We start from the raw sequence: 18,187 nt of genomic DNA, 5'->3' as shown, positions 1-18,187 counted from the left end.
CAGACCAATGTCCTGGAACATTTCCCCTACGTTTTCTTCTAGTAGTTTCATAATTTCAGGTCTTAGATTTAAGTCTTTAATTCATTTTGAGTTGCTCATGTGAGAGACAGGAGTTTATAGTCATGTTTCTGCATATAATTATCCAATTTTCCCAGTACCATTTATTGAAAAGACTGTCCTTTCCCTATTGTATGTTCTTGGTGACTTTGTCAAAGATGACTTGGTTTTAAATGTGTGGATTTATATCAGGGTTCTCTATTCTGTTCCGTTGGTCTGTGTGTCTGTTTTTATGCCAGTACCATGCTGTTTTGGTTACTATGGCTTTGTAGTAAAATTTGAAGTCAGATAGTGTGACACCTCCAGCTTTGTTCTTTTTGCTCAGAATTGCTTTGGCTATTTGAGGTCTTTTGTAGTTTCATATAAATTATAGGATTGTTTTTTCTATTTCTTTGAAGCATGTCATTGTTTTATTTTATTTTATTTTATTTTTTATTTTTTATTTTTTTTGAGACGGAGTCTCGCTCTGTCTCCCAGGCTGGAGTGCAGCGGCGCGATCCCGGCTCACTGCAAGCTCCGCCTCCCAGGTTCATGCCGTTCTCCTGCCTCAGCCTCCCAAGTAGCTGAGACTACAGGCGCCCGCCAACGATCCCGGCTAATTTTTTTTTGTATTTTTAGTAGTGACGGGGTTTCACCATGTTAGCCAGGATGGTCTGGATTTCCTGACCTCGTGATCCGCCCGCCTCGGCCTCCCAAAGTGCTGGGATTACAGGCGTGAGCCACTGCGCCCGGTCTGTTTTATTTTATTAAAAAAAAAATTTGAAAACATTTTTATGGGTACACAGTAGGTATATAACATTGGTATTTTGATAGGGATTGCATTGAATCTGTAAATGGCTTTGAGTATTGTCATTCTAACATTATTAATTTCTCTGATCCATGAGTATAAAATATCTTTCATTTTTTGGTGTCTTCTTCCATTTCTTTCATCAGAGTTTTATAGTTTTCCTTATATAGATCTTTCACTTCTTTGGTTAAATGGATTCCTAGATATTTTGTATTTTTTGTAGCTATCGTAAATGGGATGGCTTTCTTGAGTTCTTTTTCAAATTGTTCTCTATTGGGTATATAAATGCTACTGATTTTTGTATTTGTATTTTTTTGTTTGGTCTTTTTTTTTTTAGACACGGTCTCGTTCTGTCACCCACGCTAGAGTGTAGTGGCACAGTCATGGCTCACTGCAGTCTCGAGCTCCTGGGCTCAAGCAACCCTCCCAACCTCAGCCTCACAAGTAGGTGGGACTATAGGTGCACGCCACCACACATGGTTAATTTTAATTTTTTGATTGAGACTTGGTTTTGCCATATTGCCCAGGCTGGTATCAAACTCCTGGGCTCAAGCAATTCATTCACCTTGGACTCTCAAAGTGCTGTAATTACAGACGTGAGCCGCTATGCTCAGTTTTTATGTTGACTGTATCCTGAAACTTTACTGAATTTGTTTATTAGTTTTATCAGTGTTTTAGTGGAGTCTTTCAATTTTTCTAGGTCCAAAGTTATGTCATCTGCGAGCAAGGCTAATTTGACTTCTTTCTTTCCGATTTGGATGCCCTTTGTTTGTTTGTCTTGCCTAATTGCTCTGACCCAGTATTCCTTTTACAATTTTTTATATCTATTTCATTTTGTTCTATGTTTTCCTCTTTCTTATTCTGGAACAGCCAGTCATTTCACTTTAAGACAGTTATTTTTATTTTTCCCATAACAAAAACACATTCTTCCTATTTTGCAAATTGTGCTTGCAAGTCATTTCCCTTTATTAGTTCTAGTAGTTTTATTTACATATGTTGATTAAAATTTTTAACCATAAGTAATCTCTTTTTTTGGTAACAGAAAGAACTAGGTTATAGACAATTGTGAGTTGTCTGTCAAGTACCAACATTCTGTAGCAGATCAGCAAATTTTATGAATATACCATCTCACAATTTTTATAGGTATGTGCTTCCTCATAATACAATTGTTTTAATGTGGCAAAAAGAATGTTTAGTAACAGACCTAAATATATTTAGCCTCTCTATGTGATATAAAAATAAGAAGCCAAAAGTATATAAAATTAATCTTATTTAACAATAAATTTTCAGTGGTTTATCTGACTTAGAAATAATTTAGATATTTAATGAATATCTATTACTTAGCATAATTTTAAGGTTGCAAGTTACTAAAAAGATTTTGGAAACCATTTTTAGGCAGATATTATAAAACGTAATTATTGTCAAAAAGTTCACTTACAAAATTTTTATTCCACTCACATGAATTTAATACATGTGATAACTCAGAAGACAGCTGTTTTATTCAATCAACAATTTTAAACTAGTTTTATCTAACAAATACTTCCCAAAGTCACATGAATTTAAAAAAAATTGGGGTTAATTCCTATATTTCTGAGAGCTTTATAAATATTTAATTGATACAAGCAATTTGTCCCTAAGCCTATCAAAATAGAGCTTCTTTATAGGGTTTTATAAATTAATTGGGTAATACCATCAGGAGGTAGGAAAATATCACATATACATAACATACATATGTACATATATAAACATACAGTTAGATGCAAATGGAGACCTTATAGCTTCCATTTTAAAACTGTAGCCATGAGTCAGGTAAACACAGTAATAGAGAACTCACTGGTTTATATGAAATGGTTGGCTCTCGTCTTTACTGCACTTTAATTTTTTTTATCCAAATTGTGTTTTTGGTGAATGGAACAAGTTGCTACCTGACCAATGTGAGAATAAAAATATTTTTTACCAATATTATGGAGGACATTTTAAAGATAATGTAGTTACTTTTGGAGGCCCTTGAGTCCCATGGAGTCTCTAACAGGGTTCCAGTGAGTGTAGGTAGTTGAGAGCCTGGAGTGGGAAGGGAAAAGTCTGGCAGGGCTGAACAAAAATGTGGAGGAGGTGGGGGTTTAAAGGAGGACATATCAAAAATGGAAAGAGGAATGGAAGCAAAAGGAAGAGAGAGATCTTAGAGATGCCACTTTAGGGAAGTCCCAAACTATCCTTAGTAAAATCATATCAACAAGAAGGGAAGCAGACAGAGTTAGTGCCTAGGTGGTGGAGCACATAGTCAGCAGGGGTTTCAGACGGAGGTTGGGGTGAGGTTCAGTCAACTGAGAAGCTACCATGTTCATATCTCATGATACCTCACAAACAATGGAGCCTGGCACTCTAATCCCAACTCTATGTCTTAAAACAGAAAAGCCTGGGAATCTAACTCAGCCCCTTTCTTACAGAGAAACCTGAGATTCTAACCCAGCCTTTTGTTTGCCTGGGATTATAGCCCAGTTCTTACAAGCAGAGAAGCCTAGGACACTAACCCAGCTTCGAGAGTATACTCAGAATTTCAAGAAGCACAATCTGTGCTGCCCATGCTTCAACAGACTGTCATCTGGAGCCCTGGATTGGATCAGGAGTCGGGCTCACCAGTGGAGCCCCAATCAGTCAGTCAGGAGTGAAGATGAAAGCTTCACAGGTGGGCACCGGGGGTCCTGGGTGAGAGGCCCAGGGATCCAATGATGACTCTGATCCTGTCTGAGTCATGACACCATACCTGTTAAAGAAAAAAAATTATTCTGATGCTTGTTCAGACTTGAATACAGTCCTGCAAAGAAGACTGTATTCAAGACTATTCCAATAGGTGTATCAGCGGTAGGAGGGACTCAGGAAAGAAGCACACAGAAGGTTGAGCCCAGTTGAGAAGAAGGCTCAGAGGAACCCAACTAAACCTTTGACAAGGAGATAGTTTTTGTCGGTGCCTGTGCCTTTTAATGCTTGGGTGGTTTGGATTGCAAAGCCAGATTCTGAAAAACTGCTGAAGTGTTTTTGTGAAAAGAAAGTTTAATTTATGCCAAAAAAAAAATTAGTAGAAGACTCACTCTGTCTCCTGCTCATTTTTGTAGTATCTCATGTGTAGGCATGGGGGCCTGAGTGGGTTATAGACTCGGGAATTCTCTCTGCCATTGTTATTGCAAGGGCAGGGAGAACAGTGCTGAGATGTAGAGCATCAAGTCTTATAGCTGCAAAGATCTTAGTATAGTGGTTCTCAAACTTTAATGTACGTAGAAATGCTAGGGGCATGTGTCAAAGAAAAGTGCTGAGATATAGAGGCATCAAGTCTTACAGCTGCAAAGACCTTAGTACAGTGGTTCTCAAACTTTAGTGCACATTAGAAATGTCAGGGGTGTGTGCCAAAGATGCAAATTCCCAGGCCACATTCAGACCCACCAAATTAGAATTTCTGTGGAGACCAGGAGTCTGCGTTTCAACACCCTCCCGTCAAAATGTTGCCAATGCAAGTAGTCCCTCCAGCAGCACTTTGAAAAACACTCCCTCTCCTTACTCCCACCCTCTTCCTACATCTTCTCTCCACGATTCATAACCCAGAGTCCCACAATCTGTGATGGAACTGGTTCAAGGCAGCCCATGCCTTCCTTGGGCAGCTTTTATGGTTAGAGTGTCTCTTCTCCTCTTCCCACGAGGTTAAAAGGTATCTCCCCACTGCTTAATCACACTGCCGACCTTCGTAGAACCGGTCCATCTTGGGCCTTTAAGTGCTCAACACCAAGATCACATCTGTAACCAGTCTTCCCTAGAACCCTTGGTTACAAACAGAGTCCCAGGAATGATTCTAACCCCATTTTACTGCTTCTTCCCCCTTTGCTGAGCGTGACTCACACCAGCTCACAAGTAGTCTTCTATCACCCGGGCTTCTACAGGTCTTGCTCCTCTCCTGCCTGGCTCCTCCATGCAAGGCAGGAAGGCCTGTGAGGTCAGGATGCTGCCATACCTGCTGCTGCTGATCTCCACAGTGAAAAGCTGTGGCCATGCCCCCCAGAGCTGCTGCCCTGAGGGACCAGACCAACTGGGTCTTTCTGGAGTGCTTAGTGGTCCAGTATGTGGCTTACTGCTCTTCAGAGCTGTGGGAGGCTCTGTGCCATGCAGTCACCTGAACCCCCAAGCATCCCTGCAGGCTTCTCCACATCCACAGGGCCCTTGAGAAAAACGGCTCCTTCAGCTTCTGCTTGCAACCTCACTCTGCAAAGGGCTCAGTCAGATGCCCATCCTCAGGGCTGGGCCAGGATCCGGGAATTGGCACTTCTTATTCTCCCAACCCAGTCCCTTGTGAAGCACATACTTCTTTGTGCTTTTTTGTATAGGAAAACCAGAGAATTGATGTAGAGGATTTACTCTACTACTCAGTTATGCATACCCAGATGGGTTAAGTCCAGCATGGGGCCCCATCACATGCCTGACCTAGTCCCACAAGCAGGGGTGGCTTCATGGGAATGTAGCCTGTGCCATCACTCAGGCCCACCCTCACAAGAGGCCCTGTGCTTGTTTTAACACTCTGCTGTCACTGCTGTGAATTTGCTTATCTTATCATTTTTATCTGACTCTTGTGTTTTGTAAATGAAGTCGGATAGGACGCTGTGTGGGGGCAGAGGAGATGCCCGATGGCAGTGAGATAGGCTGAGTCCACTGCCACAGTGGACAGGGGCACACGCATGCCAAGTGGTTGGCCTGGCAGCCTGCAGCAGGACCCAGGCCAAGATCGAAAACGATGACAGTCCAGTAGCAGCAGAGCAACAGTGGTGGCCCACACGGCCACTGAGAGAGAGGGGGGACTCTGCGTGAGAGTGGTGGCAGGACCACTGGTGGCAGCCAGATTGCCCACCTGTCCCCGGAACCCTTCTATCTTAGTTCATTAGTGCTGTTCCAGCAAAATAGGTGAGACTGGGTAAATTAGGAAAAACAGAAATTTATTTCTTACAGTTCCAGAGGCTGGGATGTTCAAGATCAAGACGCTAGCATTTGGTGTCTAGTGAGGACCTTCTTGCTTTGTTCTCACACATGGCAGAGGGGTTAAAAGGGCAAAATGGAGGAACACTGTGTCCTCATGGGGAGAAAGAGAGGAAGAGCAAAAGGGCCGAACAACTCCCTGGAACCTCTTTTATAATGTTGGTAATTCCATTCACAAGAGATCTGCCCTCATGCCTTAATCACCTCCTAAAGGCCCCACATCTAAATACTATTGCATTGGCGGTTAAGTTTTAACATAGATTTTGAAGGGGACACAAATATTCAAACCCTAGCACCATCCCTGCTCCATCAGCACAAATATTAATGTGGCCTGAATGCCAAGCCAGTTGATGCCAGAGCTCAGACAGTAAACTTTGTCTGTAAATTATTACAAAATAAAAGCATATATATTGCAATAAAGCATCCCAAGGAGTTATTCTTTTCTTTTTTTTTTTTTCCTTGAGATGGAGTCTCACTCTGTCGCCAGGCGAGATTGCGGTGGCGCAATCTCGGCTCACTGCAACCTCCGCCTCCTGGGTTCAAGCAATTGTTCTGCCTCAGCCTCCTGAGTAGCTGGGACTACAGGCACGTGCCACCACACCCAGATAATTTTTGTACTTTTAGTAGAGATGGAGTTTCACCATGTTGGCCAGGCTAGTCTCAATCTCTTGACCTCGTCCTCCCAAAGTGTTGGGATTACAGGCGTGAGCCACTACGCCCAGCCAGGAGTTATTCTTTAATGAGATTAGAGTCTGGTTTTGAAAACTGCTTCAACGGTGCAAAGAAAATATCCACAGCCTTGGAATAGAAATTAAATTTAAATATTATTGCATTCAATGGAAAAGAACACGATTTTCATACAAAGTGTTAGATGAACCAATTTTTAATATAACGAGGACAATTTTATAACTCATTTCCTTTGTAATTGAAGTTGTGGTGATAGAATGCATAAGCAGGTGTTCTGTATTATATAAAACCATGAAGCCACTTTTGGTTTCTTATATGACTTTCACAAGTTACAGAAAATATTAGATGAAAATTGTAAATGCCATTGTATAAAATTACTTTAAAATTAAATTCAGACTATATGAAACTGATTTATATGAAGAGTGAAATCTTTTTAGAAAAATTGTTTCATGAGAATCACCAGCTCTAGATATGCTGAAATTTATATATTTCAAAATAATTTACCAGAAATTTATCTGATAAATGTATCTGTTGCCTTAGTCTGTAGAAACTCTTAATAGCTCAGTAACAGTTGCATCATCAGACTCTTCTCAAAATTAAAAAGAATCAATTATCAACTTCCAGTCTTGCATTTGCCAATAGCAACTCACATTGCCTTCAATGATATTAATGGAAAATAAATTGCTAAAAGTATAAATGAGTTTGCAGAAAAACAAGCCAGAAAATCTTACAATCATCAGTCATATATTAATAAAATATTATTATTTATTGTTTTATATAAAATTATGATACTAGGCCAGGTGCGGTGGTGCACGCCTGTAATCCCAGCACTTTGGGAGGCTGAGGTGAGTGGATCACCAGAGGTTAGGAGTTCAAGACCAGCCTGGGCAACATGGTGAAACCCGGCCTCTACTAAAAATACAGAAGTTAGCTGGGCGTGGTGGTGCACGTCTGTAATCCCAGCTACTCTGGAGGCTGAAGCAGGAGAATCACTTGAACCCAGGAGGCGGAGGTTGCCGTGAGCCAAGATCAGGCCACTGCACTCCAGCCTGGGAGACAGAGCCAGACTCTGTCTCAAAAAATACAAATATAAATAAATAAATAAATAATATAATACAATTATGACACTAAAAGTTATTTTGTAATCTGTACATTTATGTTGCTATTCATATATTGCTATTTATTACTCCTACTATGTTTTATAAGTAAAAAAACATAATATCAGTGCTACCTGATGCAGAAGAACAAAATATCTGCAATAGTTTGCCACGGCTGGGGCCTTTTGCTTCTTCTCCTTTCTCTCCCTCTTTCCCACTTGCATTAACCCAGATATGCACAATTCCTCTTAGAAGCTTGATCTTCAATCATCTTCTCTCTATTAGGCATTCTGCTCAGGATACCTGTATTCAGGAATAACTCTGGGTAAAATGCTTAATGCAGGCAGACAGCGCTTTGGGCCACTCTGTCTCTTCCTGCTTCCTTACTTGTTTTCAACATCTCAAGGTCATAGGGCAGGCAGAAGAGACTATTGACATCTCCTGTGCCTCCTTGGTGGAGACCACCTGGGTCTTTTCCAAGCTAGGGTACCAGTTAACCACATCGGCAGCTTTGCAGCAGCAGGAAGGAAAAAGGCAAGTCAAATGCTGAGGCCCTCGAGATTTAATTTCCTTCCTGGGGGAACTCCCTTCAGTCCAATAATATGCAGTAGACGTGGCTTTGGAAAGAGCATCTTATCTCTCTTATTGGATACCTGGCATGTTGGCTATGTACCTTACTCAGGTAACAAGAGTTACAGAAAGATTAGATCTTGGGAGTATAAATAGACTGGGAGGCAGCAGAGAATAAAATGTAATTTCCTGTTCTTTGGACATTATGGCATCACTGCTTCCAAAGATAAACCATTACACGTGAGTGCTTGTTTCCAGCCCAGCCTCTGGCTCTCCCTTCCAGGCAAGTGATCCTGTACCTCTAAAATGTGGTTCATCTGTTCCATGCCTACAGGGCCTGAGGTTCCTTGGCTGGAGCTGAAGAACCCTCCAGCCTTCATATTACCTATAGCTCTGCTTTCTGCCTGCATGAAGTCTCAGGACATTTGAGCCCCTGGTTCTTTACTGAATTCAGAACCACAACTTTGCCTTATCCTTTGGCTTGCGTGAATCCCTTGGTTCTTAACTGCCTGTTTCCTGGCCCGTGACCCCTCTCCAGGCCGAAGCCCCGTCTCATTCTAGCACAAGCTTGCTTCACTAGTCCTGGTCCATCTCTAACATCCTCCATCATCTTTGATGCTGGTGGGACAAAATATCCCCTGTTCCTTCCTCATCACTTTACTCACAAACTGACAATTGTCTCGGTTGTACTAGTCATAGTAATGATTCACTGGGACAATCCCTTAGAAAATAGACTCTTTTGAGAATTCCAGGAAAAGAGCTTCTGCAAGTCATCTGGACGTTGCCTTTGCCATTTTCACATAAACAGTAGATCCTCCTTTCTTGTAGCCAAACCAACCACTGTGCTTTTGCAAACATTGCACGTTGCCAACAGATGGGCTTTTTGTAAATCACACTATATTGTAAGTGATCCGGAACAACCCTTTATCAAAGGGAATCCTGAGAAAAATCTTACAAAATAAAAAATCTTACTTTTACTAATTTAATTGCTCCCCAAAGCTGAATTTCCATGTTTGGGGTGTTCTTTAAGGGGCACGTGGCTTCTCTGCCATCTCACTGCTCCCACCACTGCTCTGTGTGTTCATAATAAATGGATCTCATCCCAGCTGCGTGCCTTATCTATCTCACATGTTTACATCTCTCACAAGAGAACCAGTGTTTTGGATGTTATGTTGGAGGACTGGAGACCCTTTCTGAAATATGGTTTTTAAAAACATGCAGATTAACTGTGATTGCAGATGTAAGTTTTTACTGGTGAAAATGGTTTGTTATGATTGTCGCCTGGCATCAGAAAAATAGAAGTTGTGAGAGTTACAGGTGACATCTTCACGGAGAAAACGCAGCAGCTGTTCTGCTTTCAAGAACGGTCCTCTTGGAGTTAGTATATGTACTTTTTGAAAAAAAAAAATCTAGGTCTTAAGCATGCACGGAGGCCGCCTATTTGACAAGTCACCTTTCTGCCAAGCTCCAGCCTTTGCTGTCTCTATCAGCAGCAGGTGGCACATGGGGAGGAGGCAGCTTGGCTGTCATCAAGCTGTCTCCATCTGCGCAGCCACAGAGGGCTCTGTCTGCTCTCAGCCCTGCCCTCTTTGGGGGCTTTGGATTTAGAAGACCCCTGGAGGAGTTACAGACTGTGCCTCTAGCCAAAAAGGCTGATTTCCCCAGCGTCTTTCCACTCAACTCAAATAACACCACTTCTCAAAGATGGCCCTTTCTCTTTCTTCTCCCTCAGCTCAGGGGCTTGGAGGGGAGAATTAATTTGCCCAAGGGACATAGCTAGTGCCCGACAGAGCCAGATTCCAGTTATGATCTGCTTCCTTTTGAACTATATTTGACATTCGGGGCAAACAGTGATCTTTGGAGTGAGTACAGGGGTGGTGGGAGCAAGGGATGCCCTCCATTTGCAGAGAATAACTGCAGGTCTGTTTATTTGAAGAATTCCAGGAAAGGAGCTGAGGGAGGATAAAATGCCCCCCTTCTTCTGTACCCACCTGGTTCTGCATTTCTTTCCTGTCTGAAGGACCATCAGAGCCACAGGGCTTGGACTCCTAAAACGAACAGCGAGAGCTTCCATTCCTATAAGATTTTTTGAGAAACCACAGTGAAATTCTCCCATATGTTATAATTTTCAAAACCAAAGAGCCGACCTCTTCTATAACCCTAACCCCAGCATATACACAGCTCTATTTTCCTCCCAGCTCAGACAGTGTGACCACTTGAGGTCATACTGAGGGAGGGAAGGGCTGGTCTACACTGGTGCTGGGAAGCCTCAGTGGTGCTGTTCTCCCTCTAAAAGGGAAGAGTGAGGGTCTGAAGAAATTCAAACCAGCAGCTGCTTTCTAGTGGGGCAGGACTAATCCAGGTTCTACCAACTTACTAGCATCAAATGGGGAGGATAATGACAATAGCTGCCATATATTGATCCCTTACTGTAAATTAATACTGAAGCTAAACAGCTTTTCCCAGATTATCTCATTTAATTCTCACGGCAATCCTGTGAAGAAGATACTATTATTATCTCTTACTTTTTAACGGTGGAAAGGCCAAAAAATAAGAACATATCATCAGGGACAAAAAGTATATCAATTGGTGTTTCAAAATATTATCTCTGGCTATGTATAAGAGGGAGGAACAAATTCTATTCATGGTCAGCATAGTAAGCCCGCATCCATCCATCCATCTATCTATCCATCTTCCAGGACTCCACAGGCCTCATGTTACTGTTCTGCAATGCTCACCCCATCCATTGCTGCTGCTAAGTTCTAGCATTTCAAGTCAATGGACAGGATTGAGTGATCCAGAGACAAACCTCACATTTGTCCAATGGCCAGGCCAATTTATGGTACAATAGTTCTAGGAGAGGGCCAAGGACAGAGCCACAGTGGCCAGCTGCTCCAGAAATTGCACCTTGTGGCCTGGAGCAGTGGGAATTCACCACAGCTGAGAAAGTCATCCCTCCTGCCCTCCCTGACACAAAGGAGGCTCCTAAGTCCTGGCCTTTGTGTGTGTGATGAACTGATTTAGAAATAATTCTTCTCTTTATCTTCATCTTCCCCTAAATCTCTGTTGGGAATAGAATTGTGGTAGGTTTTAGATAACAGCCTTACAGCCTTAATTTTATTTATCTGACAAGTTTGACTCTGGGGACACCAGCTGTAAGCTTTTGCAAAATAGCATGGAAATTATTAACTTTTCAGCCAAGAGCTCTTATACCCTCATAGCAGAACCGCCAGGGCTGATGATAGCAATACTCAGGACTTTTGGAAAAAAATGTGTGTGACTCCTGTGCAAGAGGCTGTGAGGGAAAACTATGAGCTTGAAATCAAATTTCCTGGAGGGATTTTCTCAGCTGGCTTTGTAGCCCTATTCACATCCCTGAAGCAGCCACAGGCAGTGAGTTAGCTCAGAGACAAACACCTCTTGTGATTGGTGTGGGAAACGTGTTTGCTCCACTATTTATTAGACTTTCTATTCCCTCCTCTGGGGGTGGCAGACCCAGAGCAGAAGAAGCAACTGGAGAGGAGACTAAAAAAAGAAAGTAAAATAAAAAATAAAGTAAAAGAGAGAGGGATGAAAATAGAAATAAGCAAAGCTGCCTGCTTCCTGGGCAGGTTGAAGTGCCTAGATACAGATTAATGAGCCATTTTGACAGGTTGCTAAAGGGGCCTGGGCTGAAGATGCTATGATGTGGACTGGACAGGGCAGGGTTATTGAGTGATGGAGGGAAGCTGGAGCAGGTGCTCGGAGAAGGCAGGAGGGGATGAAGAGAACAGTCAGGCTGGTGGGACCTGGTATCCAGAGAAATGGGTCCTGGCAAGACGGGGAAAGGAGGAGCAGTGATTGTGCTGCATCAGAAGGACCTGGTAAGCGGTGATAAGTGTCCCAATAGGTGACAGAAAGGGTAGAGTCCCACAGTAGGTCTTAGAGAAGGCAAATGGATAGGACAGCAGAGGACCAGAGAGAGAACTGACAAGGCTAGCGACACTGAGCAGTTTCCCAGAAGGCAGGCAAGAGAGACTTAGACACAGGGCACAATCCAACAACGAAGGCAGAATCATTCAAGCTCATTCTTGTTGATAAAATTTTTTAAAATAATGGTAGAATAGAAGATTTGTCAGAGCCAGAGCAAAAAGGTCAGAGTGAGACCGGCAGCCAAAGTGTGGAAGATGGGGCAACGTGGCTGCCCTGGAGCTCCTCAACCCAGCTTCCCAGACTGAGGTCATTGGCCTGGAGTCCGGGACCAGAGCTGAGCTTGCAGCAGGGAGGGAAGATTGTGGGCAGATTATCAACCTGGGTTAAAGGGGCTTCAGGCTTGTTACCTTGCATAATTTGAAGACTTTGGGTACAAAACTGCTACTGCTTAGAGCAGTGGTTCTCAGCCCTCATTATACATTAGAATCACCTGGGAAGACATAAAATATACTGATACCTAGGAAATCCACTTCTTCTACCCCCACATCAATTAGATGAAAATCTACGATACTGGCGTTGAGATAATTCCATGCCAGCAAAGGTTGCAAACCACTGACTTACAGGCAAAAGCTGCACTATCTGTATCCGTAAAAGGTGTGCTATGCAATACAGCAACCACTGTCGATATGTGGCTACTGAGCATTTCAGATGAGGCTAGTTGGAATTGAAATGTGCTGTAAGCCTAAAACACACACTGAATTTTGAAGACCTAGTCTGAATAAATAACCCAAAATACCTCATTAATAATGAGATACTTGTTAAAATGATATTTTGATACACTGGGTTAAGTAAGTTATATTATTAATTTCACCTCCTTGTTTTCACTGGCTCTAATGTGGCTTCTAGAAAATTTACCCTGATATATGTCGTTTGCATTATATTTATTTTGAATAGTGCTGCAGCAGAGCTTCTTTCAGTTCTGATTCACGAACTACACAACTGAAATTGCTTTTCCAACATTGCTGCTGCAGATGGTAAAGCACTGGGAAGAAAATTTTCTTTACCCAAATTTATCACAGTTTGTAATTATGTATTTATTTGTGTGTTTGTTTTTTGAGTGTCTCATTTCCTCAGTGTTTACCTCTCTACCTCAGCACCTAGCTCAGTGTCGGACATAGTAACAATTCAACAAATATTTGTTAAGTGAATGGATTGGGGAATGAATAAACAATTAGATGAATTAAAATATTTCTTTTTCTGCTGCTGTAATCCCTAGACACACAGGTTGTGTGTCTCCTGCTCATACTAGTGCTGCAAAAAGGGGGCCATTGTGCATAGAAAGGAAGGGCTGTAGCAGAGAGGTGAGGTGCAAAGGCTTTGGAGGCAGATGGACCGGGGCCTAAATCCAGGCTCAGCCAATGCAACTCACTTAGCCTCTTGGCCTCTGTGATTTCTCTTATCTGTACCACGGAGATAATACTACCTTCAGGGTTGTGGTGAAACACTTAGCACAGTGCCTAACACTCTGTGGGAAGTGTTGGTGTAAGAGAGAAAGAACGGGACTGATCTCTGGGATGCAATCTGTTTTGCACAGGAGGTTGCACCAGTGCTTGGCCTCCTGGGGGAGCAAGTTTGCTGCCCTTACCTGAGCTGGGTATACTTGGTTCTTCAGAGTCTGACCCATATTGTGTCCATGAGCAGTTTATCACAATGGAGGAACTTCTGGAGGAATTAAGATTTCTGGGGACGTGTTACCTAAAAAGATGTTTGCTTTGGATAATAGCACAGCTAAGGTCTTTGGTTATTCTCAGACTGCATTTGTCTTCTTCCTACATCAGCTGAGAAGATTTTGGATAAGGTCTCAGACTCAGAGCAGAACCTTTGGAGATGGCAGTGTCTTTTACATCCATTTCTTGATTGGCTGAAAGGAATTAATTGCCTCCTCCACCTTGCTTATGTAGCCCATGACATAATCCACATGAAAAGAGAGGGGATGCTAGGAAACACGAGACTTGACTGGTATGTTCCAAAATGTTCTAGTCTGGACAAACAGTATAATAAAAGCAGACCTACTTATCAGGCTCACAACCAAGAAGGGAGCAAGGAGAGAACTTTCAAGAAAAAGAAAGCAGTTTATTCTGTTCCTTAGGGGCTACTTATAATTAATATTCAAGCTAAATTTATCCAGATAAAGAAAATGCTATTGGTGTGGACATGTTTTAGTAATTTATATGTCTCTTCAAAATGGGTAGAAACATATCTATGTTCCAAGGCTGACACAATGGTGACCAGAAAAAGACCTCCAGAAAATCTCATCACTAGGTTTAAAATACTCTACAATCATAGGGACACGTATTTGATAGATTGGTTCGTAAAGTTGTAAAGCCTACAGAATCTTTAGTGTTGTCAATGCCCACATTGTCTGCAGTCAGCAGAGGTAATAAAATATCAAAATGGGATTAAAAATAATAAACTGGCCAAGACTTGTGCAGAAATGGATTGAAGAGGACAGATGTACTGCTCATGGCTCTGATTAGACAAAAAACAAATTCCCAAAACTTAACTCTCATGAAATATTAGCAGATGACACTCTGGTTTCTTCCTCAGCAGCTAAGGCCAGTAGCACATTCCTAAGCCAGATAACATTGTGTTATATTGCAGGACACTAACAAGGGTGTCAGAAATCATTCACAGGCTCAAGACATTTCATCCACCCACCTACACAGATACGACCATAATGTAAGGCTCCCTGCCTGGTCAACTTTCATCAGCAACAATCACTGCTTAAAACTCCTTGGAAAGGTCCTTAACAAGAGCTGTTGTCAAAGAATGCACTGTGTAGTGCCAAGGCCTTTGTCTTGGATTCATGCCTCCCACTAAAAAAACACATGGAACCCAACGCTGAATTACTAATCCTTATTTTTCTCATTGATACAGGCATTGATGACTCACTCCTCACTCGAGTCCAGACCCATCTGGATTTCCTGCAAAAAGGGCTTGGCAGTGACCTGAAAACATATGTAAATTACCCAACCGATTCTAACCAGGGCCTGCTGTCTGGTAATTCATCCCCATGTTCCAGACTTGTCCAACAAGTACCCAAGCAACTTTGAGTTCCATCCTGCAACTCTCAGTCAAGCTCAAGAAAAGCCCCAATTTTATCTGGGCATGGTGACACATGACTGTAATCCCAGCTACTCGGGAGGCTGAGGCGGTTGAATCGCTTGAACCCAGGAGGCAAAGGCTGCAGTGAGCTGAGATCATGCCACTGCACTCTAGCCTGGGCAACAGAGCGAGACTGTCTCAAAAAAAAATTAAAATTAAATTTTTTAAAAAAGGCCCCAATGATGACACTTAGCCTCTTTGACTCTATTTGACTCTTTCTAGCTTGACTCTAGTTTGTCAGCCATAAGCGCAGACCTACATTTGCTTTATGCATTAAGATTGGCCACTTCTGAATGGAGACCAGAATCTATAAATTTTTGAAGGCAGAATCATTGTGTTGATTCTGTATCAGTCAGGAGAGTTAGACTGTACTGTGGTAACAAACAACCATCAGATCTCAGGTGACTTAAACCCCTAAGGTTGATGTCTTGCTCACCCTATATGCTCATGCAGGGTTAGTAGGAGCTCTGCTTTACATCATCCTCCCTCGTCTACAGTAGTTGAACCATTGCATGTAGGGGCAAACACCCCTAACTCATGTCAAGAGCATGGAGAAAATTCTGGATTCCTGGGGTCAGGCTCCCCAGGAAACAGATTCTGTGACAGGTGTTTGTGTGTGGGAAGTTCGTTTGCCTGCTCTTGGGAACAACTGTAAGGGAGTGAGGGAGCCGGAATGAGCAGAGAGAAGAGCTGAGCTGCAATGCAGAAGCAACAAAGGCCTCAGTCATTTCTACCAGGGTGCTCTGGAGCTGAGATGGGCCTTCTGAATTGTCCCAAATTGAGGCAAGGGTCCTCAGCCTTTTGGGCCAGTAGCTCCCTTCAGTGAAGGGCAATTCCTAGAAGGCTCAGATGTGAGCAGTCAGCAGCCAACATTCACGGCAGCCAAGGAAATGGGGGCCTTGGCCCTAAAAGGAGAGATCTGGGTGATGCACCAGTGCATCCTCTACAGTCCGTATCTTGCACTGATCAAATCTACTGGCTTTGTATAAGTCCAATCCACCTGGGAACAGCTCTTCTGGATTTCTGGTTGGTTTCTTCACCACTTACAAGATAAAGACTAGAGGGATGGTGTTTTCCCTGAGTGGCTGAAGTTGGCCTCAAGGTCACTCATTTTATACTCTTCTTACTGTTGCCTTTTCTATTCAAGGTGCCTAACCTGGTAGGATGACCCAAACCGTCATCCCCAAGTTTCTGATCATTTTGCTGTTCTCAAGCCATGGCTGCTACACTCACCAATTTACCATCAAAAGTAGGCAGGAGAGCACAAAGAAAAGCCCCCAACAGATCACCAGAGTGTCAGCCTTATTCCACCCTGCCTTCACTGTGGAACAGCAGCCCTACTTCCCTGACAATCAGGGTCAATCACCCCAGCTAGCATGGGGGCCTTGCCTTCTCGTCTTTTGGCACGAGGAGCCCAAGGTGACTAAGCAGCAGCCAAGGCTTAAATTCTAATGGGACACTTACCATGTCCCCCGGTGCAAGTGTTTCCCTCTGGGAACCAGGACTTCTGGACCCACAGAGCCTAATGTTGCAGCAATGACAAGCATTAATTGTCAAGTGTGACACTGGGAATGCTGGTCTTACTCCTTGGTTCCTGGGCCCATGTATTCTACCTATTGGGGACACCAACTCATATAAAAGTCTTTGATTTAGGGTGTTAACCACATCGTAAAGGAAGGAACCCTATCTTCACAGAGTGAAGTGCCTCTTCCATGGTAGGTGCTCCCTAGTGCATTGCAAAGGTCTTGACTCCATATGCCCACTCCCGTAGGTCCATCTACATGCTCTGTCCCCAGTCCCCAGTCTTACATTCTTTCCCTTTTCAGGCCCCTGGCCAACCAGCCTAGTCATTTTTCATAGCCCTGAGTTACATATTCCTACTTCAGGACACTTCTCTTCCCACACAAAGTGAATGACCATGTGCTCAGTCTAATGAGAGGATTCCTCTTTACCATTGTTTTTTGGGACCACCCTGAATGGGACTACAGTACCACAGCAGTCCATTTTTGGCTAGCACCCCCAAACCAAGCTTACATTTCCTTGAACCAATCTCAGTCCTTTTTTTCCCCCTACATCAGCTTGGCTGTAAGGCATACTCCATGTGGCCACAAGTTTTGTCTAAGGGAGAGACATTGGTACAACAGTGATGGATGCCCTGGGGTCTGGGCCATCTATTAGTACAGCTTACATTCACCCTCTGGCCCTGCTCACATCTAATCCCAGATGTACTGTTTCCAGCTTGCCAACTTTATGGCTTGGTAGGTTAGATACTTCTTAGCTCGTGCTGGGTAGCTTTGGCCACATGGTCACTTGTCAGATGCTCTGTGTCTATTAGGGAAGTGGCATGCCAGGAGCTCTTTTCAAATAATGTTAAGGTCTCCTCTGCAGATGGCATGGCCTTGATCCAGGACTCTGGGGTCTACGTTATGATTCTCTTATTGGAGCTTGCCATAAGCTCCACATAGTGAATTCTTCCACCACAGATAACTAATATCAATAGGGTCTGCTCAATCATTTGGCCCAAGCAGTACGGCATTTCATCTTATACCTGCTGTGACTCAGAGCTGACAGCCTTCCATGTTACCTGGTAAATTGGTCAGAGCAATATCACTAACTACTGCCTCTAGAACCTGAAGAGGCCTCCCAGGCATGGGGCTTCTTTCTTAATGGTAAGAGGTGAGATGCAGTAACCTGTCGTTTATTTCTGGGGGATGCTGGGGGATGTTGCTGCATGTCTGAAACCTCTGGATCCCTAAATATTTTACTTATATGACTGTGATACATCTTTTTCAGGCATTATATCAGGTGGCACATGATGTTGATATGTGTCATTACCAGGGATGTTAACTTAGACCACTTGATAGAGACAGTATCTTCAGGTTTCTCTTCTGTGAAGTTT

At 43.0% G+C, this 18,187-nt stretch overlaps 1 long non-coding RNA gene across 1 annotated transcript in view; it reads left to right on the top strand.

Annotated features, from left to right (window-relative positions):
* Positions 1–18,187, top strand: part of LOC129033935 (uncharacterized) — a 41,442-nt gene that overhangs the window by 13,395 nt on the left and 9,860 nt on the right. The window contains exon 3 of the long non-coding RNA XR_008501706.1: positions 3,292–3,530. This is a non-coding gene — a long non-coding RNA (uncharacterized LOC129033935). The remainder of the gene's footprint in view (positions 1–3,291; positions 3,531–18,187) is intronic.

The sequence above is a fragment of the Pongo pygmaeus genome, chromosome 2 (assembly GCF_028885625.2).
Source record: "Pongo pygmaeus isolate AG05252 chromosome 2, NHGRI_mPonPyg2-v2.0_pri, whole genome shotgun sequence".
Lineage (NCBI taxonomy): Eukaryota > Metazoa > Chordata > Mammalia > Primates > Hominidae > Pongo > Pongo pygmaeus.
Note: the sequence above shows the minus strand (reverse complement) of the source record. Positions and strands in the feature narration are given on the sequence as shown.